We start from the raw sequence: 10,000 nt of genomic DNA, 5'->3' as shown, positions 1-10,000 counted from the left end.
TCTCGTCTGATCTCGGAAGCTAAGCAGGGTTGGGCCTGGTTAGTACCTGGATGGGAGACTGCCTGGGAATACCAGGTGTTGTAGGCTTTTAATTTTTTCTCACAGTCCGGGGAGAGCTTTTTGCCATGTGTTTCTTGCTCATCATCAAAGCTTTAAACCCTTATTTGAACCTTCTCACCTTCTCTGTCCTGTCCCAGGGCTTATAATTCTTTCTGTCTGACGACAAGCAGCAGCAGCAGCAGCAGCAGCAGCAGCAGCAGCAGCAGCAGCAGCAGCAGCAGCAGCAGCAGCAGCAGCAGCAGCAGCAGCAGCAGCAGCAGCAACAGAATAAGAGAAGTAAAATAAAACAATTTCACACCTGCGGCCATACCACCCTGAAAGCGCCCGATCTCGTCTGATCTCGGAAGCTAAGCAGGGTTGGGCCTGGTTAGTACCTGGATGGGAGACCGCCTGGGAATACCAGGTGTTGTAGGCTTTTAATTTTTTCTCACAGTCCGTGGAGAGCTTTTTGCCATGTGTTTCTTGCTCATCATCAAAGCTTTAAACCCTTATTTGAACCTTCTCACCTTCTCTGTCCTGTCCCAGGGCTTATAATTCTTTCTGTCTGACGACAAGCAGCAGCAGCAGCAGCAGCAGCAGCAGCAGCAGCAGCAGCAGCAGCAGCAGCAGCAGCAGCAGCAACAGAATAAGAGAAGTAAAATAAAACACTCTCACACCTGCGGCCATACCACCCTGAAAGCGCCCGATCTCGTCTGATCTCGGAAAATAAGCAGGGTTGGGCCTGGTTAGTACCTGGATGGGAGACTGCCTGGGAATACCAGGTGTTGTAGGCTTTTAATTTTTTCTCACAGTCCGGGGAGACCTTTTTGCCATGTGTTTCTTGCTCATCATCAAAGCTTTAAACCCTTATTTGAACCTTCTCACCTTCTCTGTCCTGTCCCAGGGCTTATAATTCTTTCTGTCTGACGACAAGCAGCAGCAGCAGCAACAGAATAAGAGAAGTAAAATAAAACACTCTCACACCTGCGGCCATACCACCCTGAAAGCGCCCGATCTCGTCTGATCTCGGAAGCTAAGCAGGGTTGGGCCTGGTTAGTACCTGGATGGGAGACCGCCTGGGAATACCAGGTGTTGTAGGCTTTTAATTTTTTCTCACAGTCCGGGGAGAGCTTTTTGCCATGTGTTTCTTGCTCATCATCAAAGCTTTAAACCCTTATTTGAACCTTCTCACCTTCTCTGTACTGTCCCAGGGCTTATAATTCTTTCTGTCTGACGACAAGCAGCAGCAGCAGCAGCAGCAGCAGCAGCAGCAGCAGCAGCAGCAGCAGCAGCAGCAGCAGCAGCAGCAGCAGCAGCAGCAGCAGCAGCAGCAGCAGCAGCAGCAGCAGCAGCAGCAGCAGCAGCAGCAGCAGCAGCAGCAGCAGAATAAGAGAAGTAAAATAAAACACTTTCACACCTGCGGCCATACCACCCTGAAAGCGCCTGATCTCGGAAGCTAAGCAGGGTTGGGCCTGGTTAGTACCTGGGTGGGAGACCGCCTGGGAATACCAGGTGTTGTAGGCTTTTAATTTTTTCTCACAGTCCGGGGAGAGCTTTTTGCCATGTGTTTCTTGCTCATCATCAAAGCTTTAAACCCTTATTTGAACCTTCTCACCTTCTCTGTCCTGTCCCAGGGCTTATAATTCTTTCTGTCTGACGACAAGCAGCAGCAGCAGCAGCAGCAGCAGCAGCAGCAGCAGCAGCAGCAGCAGCAGCAGCAACAGAATAAGAGAAGTAAAATAAAACACTTTCACACCTGCGGCCATACCACCCTGAAAGCGCCCGATCTCGTCTCATCTCGGAAGCTAAGCAGGGTTGGGCCTGGTTAGTACCTGGATGGGAGACCGCCTGGGAATACCAGGTGTTGTAGGCTTTTAATTTTTTCTCACAGTCCGGGGAGAGCTTTTTGCCATGTGTTTCTTGCTCATCATCAAAGCTTTAAACCCTTATTTGAACCTTCTCACCTTCTCTGTCCTGTCCCAGGGCTTATAATTCTTTCTGTCTGACGACAAGCAGCAGCAGCAGCAGCAGCAGCAGCAGCAGCAGCAGCAGCAGCAGCAGCAGCAGCAACAGAATAAGAGAAGTAAAATAAAAAACTTTCACACCTGCGGCCATACCACCCTGAAAGCGCCCGATCTCGTCTGATCTCGGAAGCTAAGCAGGGTTGGGCCTGGTTAGTACCTGGATGGGAGACCGCCTGGGAATACCAGGTGTTGTAGGCTTTTAATTTTTTCTCACAGTCCGGGGAGAGCTTTTTGCCATGTGTTTCTTGCTCATCATCAAAGCTTTAAACCCTTATTTGAACCTTCTCACCTTCTCTGTCCTGTCCCAGGGCTTATAATTCTTTCTGTCTGACGACAAGCAGCAGCAGCAGCAGCAGCAGCAGCAGCAGCAGCAGCAGCAGCAGCAGCAGCAGCAGCAGCAGCAGCAGCAGCAGCAACAGCAACAGAATAAGAGAAGTAAAATAAAAAACTTTCACACCTGCGGCCATACCACCCTGAAAGCGCCCGGTCTCGTCTGATCTTGGAAGCTAAGCAGGGTTGGGCCTGGTTAGTACCTGGATGGGAGACCGCCTGGGAACACCAGGTGTTGTAGGCTTTTAATTTTTTCTCACAGTCCGGGGAGAGCTTTTTGCCATGTGTTTCTTGCTCATCATCAAAGCTTTAAACCCTTATTTGAACCTTCTCACCTTCTCTGTCCTGTCCCAGGGCTTATAATTCTTTCTGTCTGACGACAAGCAGCAGCAGCAGCAGCAGCAGCAGCAGCAGCAGCAGCAGCAGCAGCAGCAACAGAATAAGAGAAGTAAAATAAAAAACTTTCACACCTGCGGCCATACCACCCTGAAAGCGCCCGATCTCGTCTGATCTTGGAAGCTAAGCGGGGTTGGGCCTGGTTAGTACCTGGATGGGAGACTGCCTGGGAATACCAGGTGTTGCAGGCTTTTAATTTTTTCTCACAGTACGGGGAGAGCTTTTTGCCATGTGTTTCTTGCTCATCATCAAAGCTTTAAACCCTTATTTGAACCTTCTCACCTTCTCTGTCCTGTCCCAGGGCTTATAATTCTTTCTGTCTGACGACAAGCAGCAGCAGCAGCAGCAGCAGCAGCAGCAGCAGCAGCAGCAGCAGCAGCAGCAGCAACAGAATAAGAGAAGTAAAATAAAAAACTTTCACACCTGCGGCCATACCACCCTGAACGCGCCCGATCTCGTCTGATCTTGGAAGCTAAGCAGGGTTGGGCCTGGTTAGTACCTGGATGGGAGACTGCCTGGGAATACCAGGTGTTGTAGGCTTTTAATTTTTTCTCACAGTCCGGGGAGAGCTTTTTGCCATGTGTTTCTTGCTCATCATCAAAGCTTTAAACCCTTATTTGAACCTTCTCACCTTCTCTGTCCTGTCCCAGGGCTTATAATTCTTTCTGTCTGACGACAAGCAGCAGCAGCAGCAGCAGCAGCAGCAGCAGCAGCAGCAGCAGCAGCAGCAGCAGCAGCAGCAGCAGCAGCAGCAGCAGCAGCAGCAGCAGCAGCAGCAGCAGCAGCAGCAACAGAATAAGAGAAGTAAAATAAAACAATTTCACACCTGCGGCCATACCACCCTGAAAGCGCCTGATCTCGGAAGCTAAGCAGGGTTGGGCCTGGTTAGTACCTGGATGGCAGACCGCCTGGGAATACCAGGTGTTGTAGGCTTTTAATTTTTTCTCACAGTCCGTGGAGAGCTTTTTGCCATGTGTTTCTTGCTCATCATCAAAGCTTTAAACCCTTATTTGAACCTTCTCACCTTCTCTGTCCTGTCCCAGGGCTTATAATTCTTTCTGTCTGACGACAAGCAGCAGCAGCAGCAGCAGCAGCAGCAGCAGCAGCAGCAGCAGCAGCAACAGAATAAGAGAAGTAAAATAAAACACTCTCACACCTGTGGCCATACCACCCTGAAAGCGCCCGATCTCGTCTGATCTCGGAAAATAAGCAGGGTTGGGCCTGGTTAGTACCTGGATGGGAGACTGCCTGGGAATACCAGGTGTTGTAGGCTTTTAATTTTTTCTCACAGTCCGGGGAGACCTTTTTGCCATGTGTTTCTTGCTCATCATCAAAGCTTTAAACCCTTATTTGAACCTTCTCACCTTCTCTGTCCTGTCCCAGGGCTTATAATTCTTTCTGTCTGACGACAAGCAGCAGCAGCAGCAACAGAATAAGAGAAGTAAAATAAAACACTCTCACACCTGCGGCCATACCACCCTGAAAGCGCCCGATCTCGTCTGATCTCGGAAGCTAAGCAGGGTTGGGCCTGGTTAGTACCTGGATGGGAGACCGCCTGGGAATACCAGGTGTTGTAGGCTTTTAATTTTTTCTCACAGTCCGGGGAGAGCTTTTTGCCATGTGTTTCTTGCTCATCATCAAAGCTTTAAACCCTTATTTGAACCTTCTCACCTTCTCTGTCCTGTCCCAGGGCTTATAATTCTTTCTGTCTGACGACAAGCAGCAGCAGCAGCAGCAGCAGCAGCAGCAGCAGCAGCAGCAGCAGCAGCAGCAGCAGCAGCAGCAGCAGCAGCAGCAGCAGCAGCAGCAGCAGCAACAGAATAAGAGAAGTAAAATAAAACACTTTCACACCTGCGGCCATACCACCCTGAAAGCGCCTGATCTCGGAAGCTAAGCAGGGTTGGGCCTGGTTAGTACCTGGATGGGAGACCGCCTGGGAATACCAGGTGTTGTAGGCTTTTAATTTTTTCTCACAGTCCGGGGAGAGCTTTTTGCCATGTGTTTCTTGCTCATCATCAAAGCTTTAAACCCTTATTTGAACCTTCTCACCTTCTCTGTCCTGTCCCAGGGCTTATAATTCTTTCTGTCTGACGACAAGCAGCAGCAGCAGCAGCAGCAGCAGCAGCAGCAGCAGCAGCAGCAGCAGCAGCAGCAGCAGCAGCAGCAACAGAATAAGAGAAGTAAAATAAAAAACTTTCACACCTGCGGCCATACCACCCTGAAAGCGCCCGATCTCGTCTGATCTCGGAAGCTAAGCAGGGTTGGGCCTGGTTAGTACCTGGATGGGAGACCGCCTGGGAATACCAGGTGTTGTAGGCTTTTAATTTTTTCTCACAGTCCGGGGAGAGCTTTTTGCCATGTGTTTCTTGCTCATCATCAAAGCTTTAAACCCTTATTTGAACCTTCTCACCTTCTCTGTCCTGTCCCAGGGCTTATAATTCTTTCTGTCTGACGACAAGCAGCAGCAGCAGCAGCAGCAGCAGCAGCAGCAGCAGCAGCAGCAGCAGCAGCAGCAGCAGCAGCAGCAGCAGCAGCAACAGAATAAGAGAAGTAAAATAAAAAACTTTCACACCTGAGGCCATACCACCCTGAAAGAGCCCGATCTCGTCTGATCTCGGAAGCTAAGCAGGGTTGGGCCTGGTTAGTATCTGGATGGGAGACTGCCTGGGAATACCAGGTGTTGTAGGCTTTTAATTTTTTCTCACAGTCCGGGGAGAGCTTTTTGCCATGTGTTTCTTGCTCATCATCAAAGCTTTAAACCCTTATTTGAACCTTCTCACCTTCTCTGTCCTGTCCCATGGCTTATAATTCTTTCTGTCTGACGACAAGCAGCAGCAGCAGCAGCAGCAGCAGCAGCAGCAGCAGCAGCAGCAGCAGCAACAGAATAAGAGAAGTAAAATAAAACACTTTCACACCTGCGGCCATACCACCCTGAAAGCGCCCGATCTCGTCTGATCTCGGAAGCTAAGCAGGGTTGGGCCTGGTTAGTACCTGGACGGGAGACCGCCTGGGAATACCAGGTGTTGTAGGCATTTTCTTTTCTCACAGTCCGGGGAGAGCTTTTTGCCATGTGTTTCTTGCTCATCATCAAAGCTTTAAACCCTTATTTGAACCTTCTCACCTTCTCTGTCCTGTCCCAGGGCTTATAATTCTTTCTGTCTGACGACAAGCAGCAGCAGCAGCAGCAGCAGCAGCAGCAGCAACAGCAGCAGCAGCAACAGCAGCAACAGCAACAGAATAAGAGAAGTAAAATAAAACACTTTCACACCTGCGGTCATACCACCCTGAAAGCACCCGATCTCGGAAGCTAAGCAGGGTTGGGCCTGGTTAGTACCTGGATGGGAGACTGCCTGGGAATACCAGGTGTTGTAGGCTTTTAATTTTTTCTCACAGTCCGGGGAGAGCTTTTTGCCATGTGTTTCTTGCTCATCATCAAAGCTTTAAACCCTTATTTGAACCTTCTCACCTTCTCTGTCCTGTCCCAGGGCTTATAATTCTTTCTGTCTGACGACAAGCAGCAGCAGCAGCAGCAGCAGCAGCAGCAGCAGCAGCAACAGCAACAGCAACAGAATAAGAGAAGTAAAATAAAAAACTTTCACACCTGCAGCCATACCACCCTGAAAGCGCCCGATCTCACCCGATCTCGTCTGATCTTGGAAGATAAGCAGGGTTGGGCCTGGTTAGTACCTGGATGGGAGACCGCCTGGGAATACCAGGTGTTGTAGGCTTTTAATTTTTTCTCACAGTCCTGGGAGAGCTTTTTGCCATGTGTTTCTTGCTCATCATCAAAGCTTTAAACCCTTATTTGAACCTTCTCACCTTCTCTGTCCTGTCCCAGGGCTTATAATTCGTTCTGTCTGACGACAAGCAGCAGCAGCAGCAGCAGCAGCAGCAGCAGCAGCAGCAGCAGCAGCAGCAGCAGCAGCAGCAGCAGCAGCAGCAGCAGCAGCAGCAGCAGCAGCAGCAGCAGCAGCAGCAGCAGCAGCAGCAACAGAATAAGAGAAGTAAAATAAAAAAACTTTCACACCTGCGGCCATACCACCCTGAAAGCGCCCGATCTCGGAAGCTAAGCAGGGTTGGGCCTGGTTAGTACCTGGATGGGAGACTGCCTGGGAATACCAGGTGTTGTAGGCTTTTAATTTTTTCTCACAGTCCGGGGAGAGCTTTTTGCCATGTGTTTCTTGCTCATCATCAAAGCTTTAAACCCTTATTTGAACCTTCTCACCTTCTCTGTCCTGTCCCAGGGCTTATAATTCTTTCTGTCTGACGACAAGCAGCAGCAGCAGCAGCAGCAGCAGCAGCAGCAGCAGCAGCAGCAGCAGCAGCAGCAGCAGCAGCAGCAGCAGCAGCAGCAGCAGCAGCAGCAGCAGCAGCAGCAGCAGCAGCAGCAGCAGCAGCAGCAGCAGCAGCAGCAGCAGCAGCAGCAGCAGCAGCAGCAGCAGCAGCAGCAGCAGCAGCAGCAGCAGCAGAATAAGAGAAGTAAAATAAAACACTTTCACACCTGCGGCCATACCACCCTGAAAGCGCCTGATCTCGGAAGCTAAGCAGGGTTGGGCCTGGTTAGTATCTGGATGGGAGACCGCCTGGGAATACCAGGTGTTGTAGGCTTTTAATTTTTTCTCACAGTCCGGGGAGAGCTTTTTGCCATGTGTTTCTTGCTCATCATCAAAGCTTTAAACCCTTATTTGAACCTTCTCACCTTCTCTGTCCTGTCCCAGGGCTTATAATTCTTTCTGTCTGACGACAAGCAGCAGCAGCAGCAACAGAATAAGAGAAGTAAAATAAAAAACTTTCACACCTATGGCCATACCACCCTGAAAGCGCCCAATCTCGTCTGATCTTGGAAGCTAAGCAGGGTTGGTCCTGGTTAGTACCTGGATGGGAGACCGCCTGGGAATACCAGGTGTTGTAGGCTTTTAATTTTTTCTCACAGTCCGGGGAGAGCTTTTTGCCATGTGTTTCTTGCTCATCATCAAAGCTTTAAACCCTCATTTGAACCTTCTCACCTTCTCTGTCCTGTCCCAGGGCTTATAATTCTTTCTGTCTGACGACAAGCAGCAGCAGCAGCAGCAGCAGCAGCAGCAGCAGCAGCAGCAGCAGCAGCAGCAGCAGCAGCAGCAGCAACAGAATAAGAGAAGTAAAATAAAAAACTTTCACACCTGCGGCCATACCACCCTGAAAGCGCCCGATCTCGTCTGATCTCGGAAGCTAAGCAGGGTTGGGCCTGGTTAGTACCTGGATGGGAGACTGCCTGGGAATACCAGGTGTTGTAGGCTTTTAATTTTTTCTCACAGTCCGGGGAGAGCTTTTTGCCATGTGTTTCTTGCTCATCATCAAAGCTTTAAACCCTTATTTGAACCTTCTCACCTTCTCTGTCCTGTCCCAGGGCTTATAATTCTTTCTGTCTGACGACAAGCAGCAGCAGCAGCACCAGCACCAGCAGCAGCAGCAGCAGCAGCAGCAGCAGCAGCAGCAGCAGCAGCAGCAGCAGCAGCAGCAGCAACAGAATAAGAGAAGTAAAATAAAAAACTTTCACACCTGAGGCCATACCACCCTGAAAGCGCCCGATCTCGTCTGATCTCGGAAGCTAAGCAGGGTTGGGCCTGGTTAGTACCTGGATGGGAGACTGCCTGGGAATACCAGGTGTTGTAGGCTTTTAATTTTTTCTCACAGTCCGGGGAGAGCTTTTTGCCATGTGTTTCTTGCTCATCATCAAAGCTTTAAACCCTTATTTGAACCTTCTCACCTTCTCTGTCCTGTCCCAGGGCTTATAATTCTTTCTGTCTGACGACAAGCAGCAGCAGCAGCAGCAGCAGCAGCAGCAGCAGCAGCAGCAGCAACAGAATAAGAGAAGTAAAATAAAACAATTTCACACCTGCGGCCATACCACCCTGAAAGCGCCCGATCTTGTCTGATCTCGGAAGCTAAGCAGGGTTGGGCCTGGTTAGTACCTGGATGGGAGACTGCCTGGGAATACCAGGTGTTGTAGGCTTTTAATTTTTTCTCACAGTCCGGGGAGAGCTTTTTGCCATGTGTTTCTTGCTCATCATCAAAGCTTTAAACCCTTATTTGAACCTTCTCACCTTCTCTGTCCTGTCCCAGGGCTTATAATTCTTTCTGTCTGACGACAAGCAGCAGCAGCAGCAGCAGCAGCAGCAGCAGCAGCAGCAGCAGCAGCAGCAGCAGCAACAGAATAAGAAAAGTAAAATAAAGAGCTTTCACACCTGCGGCAATACCACCCTGAAAGCGCCCAATCTCGTCTGATCTCGGAAGCTAAGCAGGGTTGGGCCTGGTTAGTACCTGGATGGGAGACCGCCTGGGAATACCAGGTGTTGTAGGCTTTTTCTTTTCTCACAGTCCAGGGAGAGCTTTTTGCCATGTGTTTCTTGCTCATCATCAAAGCTTTAAACCCTTATTTGAACCTTCTCACCTTCTCTGTCCTGTCCCAGGGCTTATAATTCTTTCTGTCTGACGACAAGCAGCAGCAGCAGCAGCAGCAGCAGCAGCAACAGCAACAGAATAAGAGAAGTAAAATAAAAAACTTTCACACCTGCGGCCATACCACCCTGAAAGCGCCCGATCTCGTCTGATCTCGGAAGCTAAGCATTGTTGGGCCTGGTTAGTACCTGGATGGGAGACCGCCTGGGAATACCAGGTGTTGTAGGCTTTTTCTTTTCTCACAGTCCGGGGAGAGCTTTTTGCCATGTGTTTCTTGCTCATCATCAAAGCTTTAAACCCTTATTTGAACCTTCTCACCTTCTCTGTCCTGTCCCAGGGCTTATAATTCTTTCTGTCTGACGACAAGCAGCAGCAGCAGCAGCAGCAGCAGCAGCAGCAGCAGCAGCAGCAGCAGCAGCAGCAGCAGCAGCAGAATAAGAGAAGTAAAATAAAAAACTTTCACACCTGCGGCCATACCACCCTGAAAGCGCCCGATCTCGTCTGATCTCGGAAGCTAAGCAGGGTTGGGCCTGGTTAGTACCTGGATGGGAGACCGCCTGGGAATACCAGGTGTTGTAGGCTTTTAATTTTTTCTCACAGTCCGGGGAGAGCTTTTTGCCATGTGTTTCTTGCTCATCATCAAAGCTTTAAACCCTTATTTGAACCTTCTCACCTTCTCTGTCCTGTCCCAGGGCTTATAATTCTTTTTGTCTGACGACAAGCAGCAGCAGCAGCAGCAGCAGCAGCAACAGCAGCAGCAGCAGCAGCAGCAG

At 50.0% G+C, this 10,000-nt stretch overlaps 20 non-coding genes and 8 pseudogenes across 20 annotated transcripts in view; all 28 read left to right on the top strand.

Moving 5' to 3' along the window:
* The window catches only part of LOC128478756 (5S ribosomal RNA), a 119-nt gene extending 32 nt beyond the window's left edge, over positions 1 to 87 (top strand). The window contains exon 1 of the ribosomal RNA XR_008349660.1: positions 1 to 87. This exon is cut by the window's left edge and continues 32 nt beyond it. This is a non-coding gene — a ribosomal RNA (5S ribosomal RNA).
* A 269-nt stretch (positions 88 to 356) lies between these two features.
* On the top strand, positions 357 to 475 carry LOC128477678 (5S ribosomal RNA). Its single transcript, XR_008348640.1, has one exon. It is a non-coding gene; the product is annotated as a 5S ribosomal RNA (ribosomal RNA).
* A 239-nt stretch (positions 476 to 714) lies between these two features.
* Positions 715 to 833, top strand: LOC128479213 (5S ribosomal RNA). The gene has a single exon (XR_008350097.1). It is a non-coding gene; the product is annotated as a 5S ribosomal RNA (ribosomal RNA).
* Positions 834 to 1,021: 188 nt separating this feature from the next.
* Positions 1,022 to 1,140, top strand: LOC128477667 (5S ribosomal RNA). The gene has a single exon (XR_008348629.1). It is a non-coding gene; the product is annotated as a 5S ribosomal RNA (ribosomal RNA).
* A 314-nt stretch (positions 1,141 to 1,454) lies between these two features.
* LOC128480148 (uncharacterized) lies at positions 1,455 to 1,563 on the top strand (annotated as a pseudogene).
* A 230-nt stretch (positions 1,564 to 1,793) lies between these two features.
* Positions 1,794 to 1,912, top strand: LOC128478988 (5S ribosomal RNA). The gene has a single exon (XR_008349883.1). It is a non-coding gene; the product is annotated as a 5S ribosomal RNA (ribosomal RNA).
* A 230-nt stretch (positions 1,913 to 2,142) lies between these two features.
* On the top strand, positions 2,143 to 2,261 carry LOC128477656 (5S ribosomal RNA). The gene has a single exon (XR_008348618.1). It is a non-coding gene; the product is annotated as a 5S ribosomal RNA (ribosomal RNA).
* A 257-nt stretch (positions 2,262 to 2,518) lies between these two features.
* Positions 2,519 to 2,637, top strand: LOC128478763 (5S ribosomal RNA). The gene has a single exon (XR_008349666.1). It is a non-coding gene; the product is annotated as a 5S ribosomal RNA (ribosomal RNA).
* A 224-nt stretch (positions 2,638 to 2,861) lies between these two features.
* Positions 2,862 to 2,980, top strand: LOC128478114 (5S ribosomal RNA). The gene has a single exon (XR_008349051.1). It is a non-coding gene; the product is annotated as a 5S ribosomal RNA (ribosomal RNA).
* Positions 2,981 to 3,210: 230 nt separating this feature from the next.
* Positions 3,211 to 3,329, top strand: LOC128478907 (5S ribosomal RNA). Its single transcript, XR_008349805.1, has one exon. It is a non-coding gene; the product is annotated as a 5S ribosomal RNA (ribosomal RNA).
* A 284-nt stretch (positions 3,330 to 3,613) lies between these two features.
* LOC128480433 (uncharacterized) lies at positions 3,614 to 3,722 on the top strand (annotated as a pseudogene).
* Positions 3,723 to 3,943: 221 nt separating this feature from the next.
* LOC128479339 (5S ribosomal RNA) lies at positions 3,944 to 4,062 on the top strand. The gene has a single exon (XR_008350222.1). It is a non-coding gene; the product is annotated as a 5S ribosomal RNA (ribosomal RNA).
* Positions 4,063 to 4,250: 188 nt separating this feature from the next.
* LOC128477645 (5S ribosomal RNA) lies at positions 4,251 to 4,369 on the top strand. The gene has a single exon (XR_008348607.1). It is a non-coding gene; the product is annotated as a 5S ribosomal RNA (ribosomal RNA).
* A 269-nt stretch (positions 4,370 to 4,638) lies between these two features.
* LOC128479727 (uncharacterized) lies at positions 4,639 to 4,747 on the top strand (annotated as a pseudogene).
* Positions 4,748 to 4,989: 242 nt separating this feature from the next.
* LOC128477634 (5S ribosomal RNA) lies at positions 4,990 to 5,108 on the top strand. The gene has a single exon (XR_008348596.1). It is a non-coding gene; the product is annotated as a 5S ribosomal RNA (ribosomal RNA).
* A 251-nt stretch (positions 5,109 to 5,359) lies between these two features.
* Positions 5,360 to 5,478, top strand: LOC128479593 (uncharacterized; annotated as a pseudogene).
* Positions 5,479 to 5,702: 224 nt separating this feature from the next.
* On the top strand, positions 5,703 to 5,821 carry LOC128477855 (5S ribosomal RNA). The gene has a single exon (XR_008348806.1). It is a non-coding gene; the product is annotated as a 5S ribosomal RNA (ribosomal RNA).
* A 234-nt stretch (positions 5,822 to 6,055) lies between these two features.
* Positions 6,056 to 6,164, top strand: LOC128479711 (uncharacterized; annotated as a pseudogene).
* Positions 6,165 to 6,388: 224 nt separating this feature from the next.
* On the top strand, positions 6,389 to 6,517 carry LOC128479479 (uncharacterized; annotated as a pseudogene).
* A 297-nt stretch (positions 6,518 to 6,814) lies between these two features.
* LOC128480124 (uncharacterized) lies at positions 6,815 to 6,923 on the top strand (annotated as a pseudogene).
* A 365-nt stretch (positions 6,924 to 7,288) lies between these two features.
* LOC128480356 (uncharacterized) lies at positions 7,289 to 7,397 on the top strand (annotated as a pseudogene).
* A 188-nt stretch (positions 7,398 to 7,585) lies between these two features.
* Positions 7,586 to 7,704, top strand: LOC128478468 (5S ribosomal RNA). The gene has a single exon (XR_008349385.1). It is a non-coding gene; the product is annotated as a 5S ribosomal RNA (ribosomal RNA).
* Positions 7,705 to 7,946: 242 nt separating this feature from the next.
* Positions 7,947 to 8,065, top strand: LOC128477409 (5S ribosomal RNA). The gene has a single exon (XR_008348384.1). It is a non-coding gene; the product is annotated as a 5S ribosomal RNA (ribosomal RNA).
* Positions 8,066 to 8,325: 260 nt separating this feature from the next.
* LOC128479032 (5S ribosomal RNA) lies at positions 8,326 to 8,444 on the top strand. The gene has a single exon (XR_008349924.1). It is a non-coding gene; the product is annotated as a 5S ribosomal RNA (ribosomal RNA).
* Positions 8,445 to 8,662: 218 nt separating this feature from the next.
* LOC128478791 (5S ribosomal RNA) lies at positions 8,663 to 8,781 on the top strand. The gene has a single exon (XR_008349693.1). It is a non-coding gene; the product is annotated as a 5S ribosomal RNA (ribosomal RNA).
* Positions 8,782 to 9,011: 230 nt separating this feature from the next.
* LOC128478898 (5S ribosomal RNA) lies at positions 9,012 to 9,130 on the top strand. Its single transcript, XR_008349796.1, has one exon. It is a non-coding gene; the product is annotated as a 5S ribosomal RNA (ribosomal RNA).
* Positions 9,131 to 9,337: 207 nt separating this feature from the next.
* LOC128478982 (5S ribosomal RNA) lies at positions 9,338 to 9,456 on the top strand. Its single transcript, XR_008349877.1, has one exon. It is a non-coding gene; the product is annotated as a 5S ribosomal RNA (ribosomal RNA).
* A 234-nt stretch (positions 9,457 to 9,690) lies between these two features.
* LOC128477623 (5S ribosomal RNA) lies at positions 9,691 to 9,809 on the top strand. Its single transcript, XR_008348585.1, has one exon. It is a non-coding gene; the product is annotated as a 5S ribosomal RNA (ribosomal RNA).
* The last annotated feature ends 191 nt before the right edge of the window (positions 9,810 to 10,000 follow it).

The sequence above is a fragment of the Spea bombifrons genome, chromosome 2 (genome assembly GCF_027358695.1).
Source record: "Spea bombifrons isolate aSpeBom1 chromosome 2, aSpeBom1.2.pri, whole genome shotgun sequence".
Lineage (NCBI taxonomy): Eukaryota > Metazoa > Chordata > Amphibia > Anura > Pelobatidae > Spea > Spea bombifrons.
The sequence above is the reverse complement of the archived record's forward strand: the minus strand, read 5'-3'. Positions and strand labels throughout refer to the sequence as shown.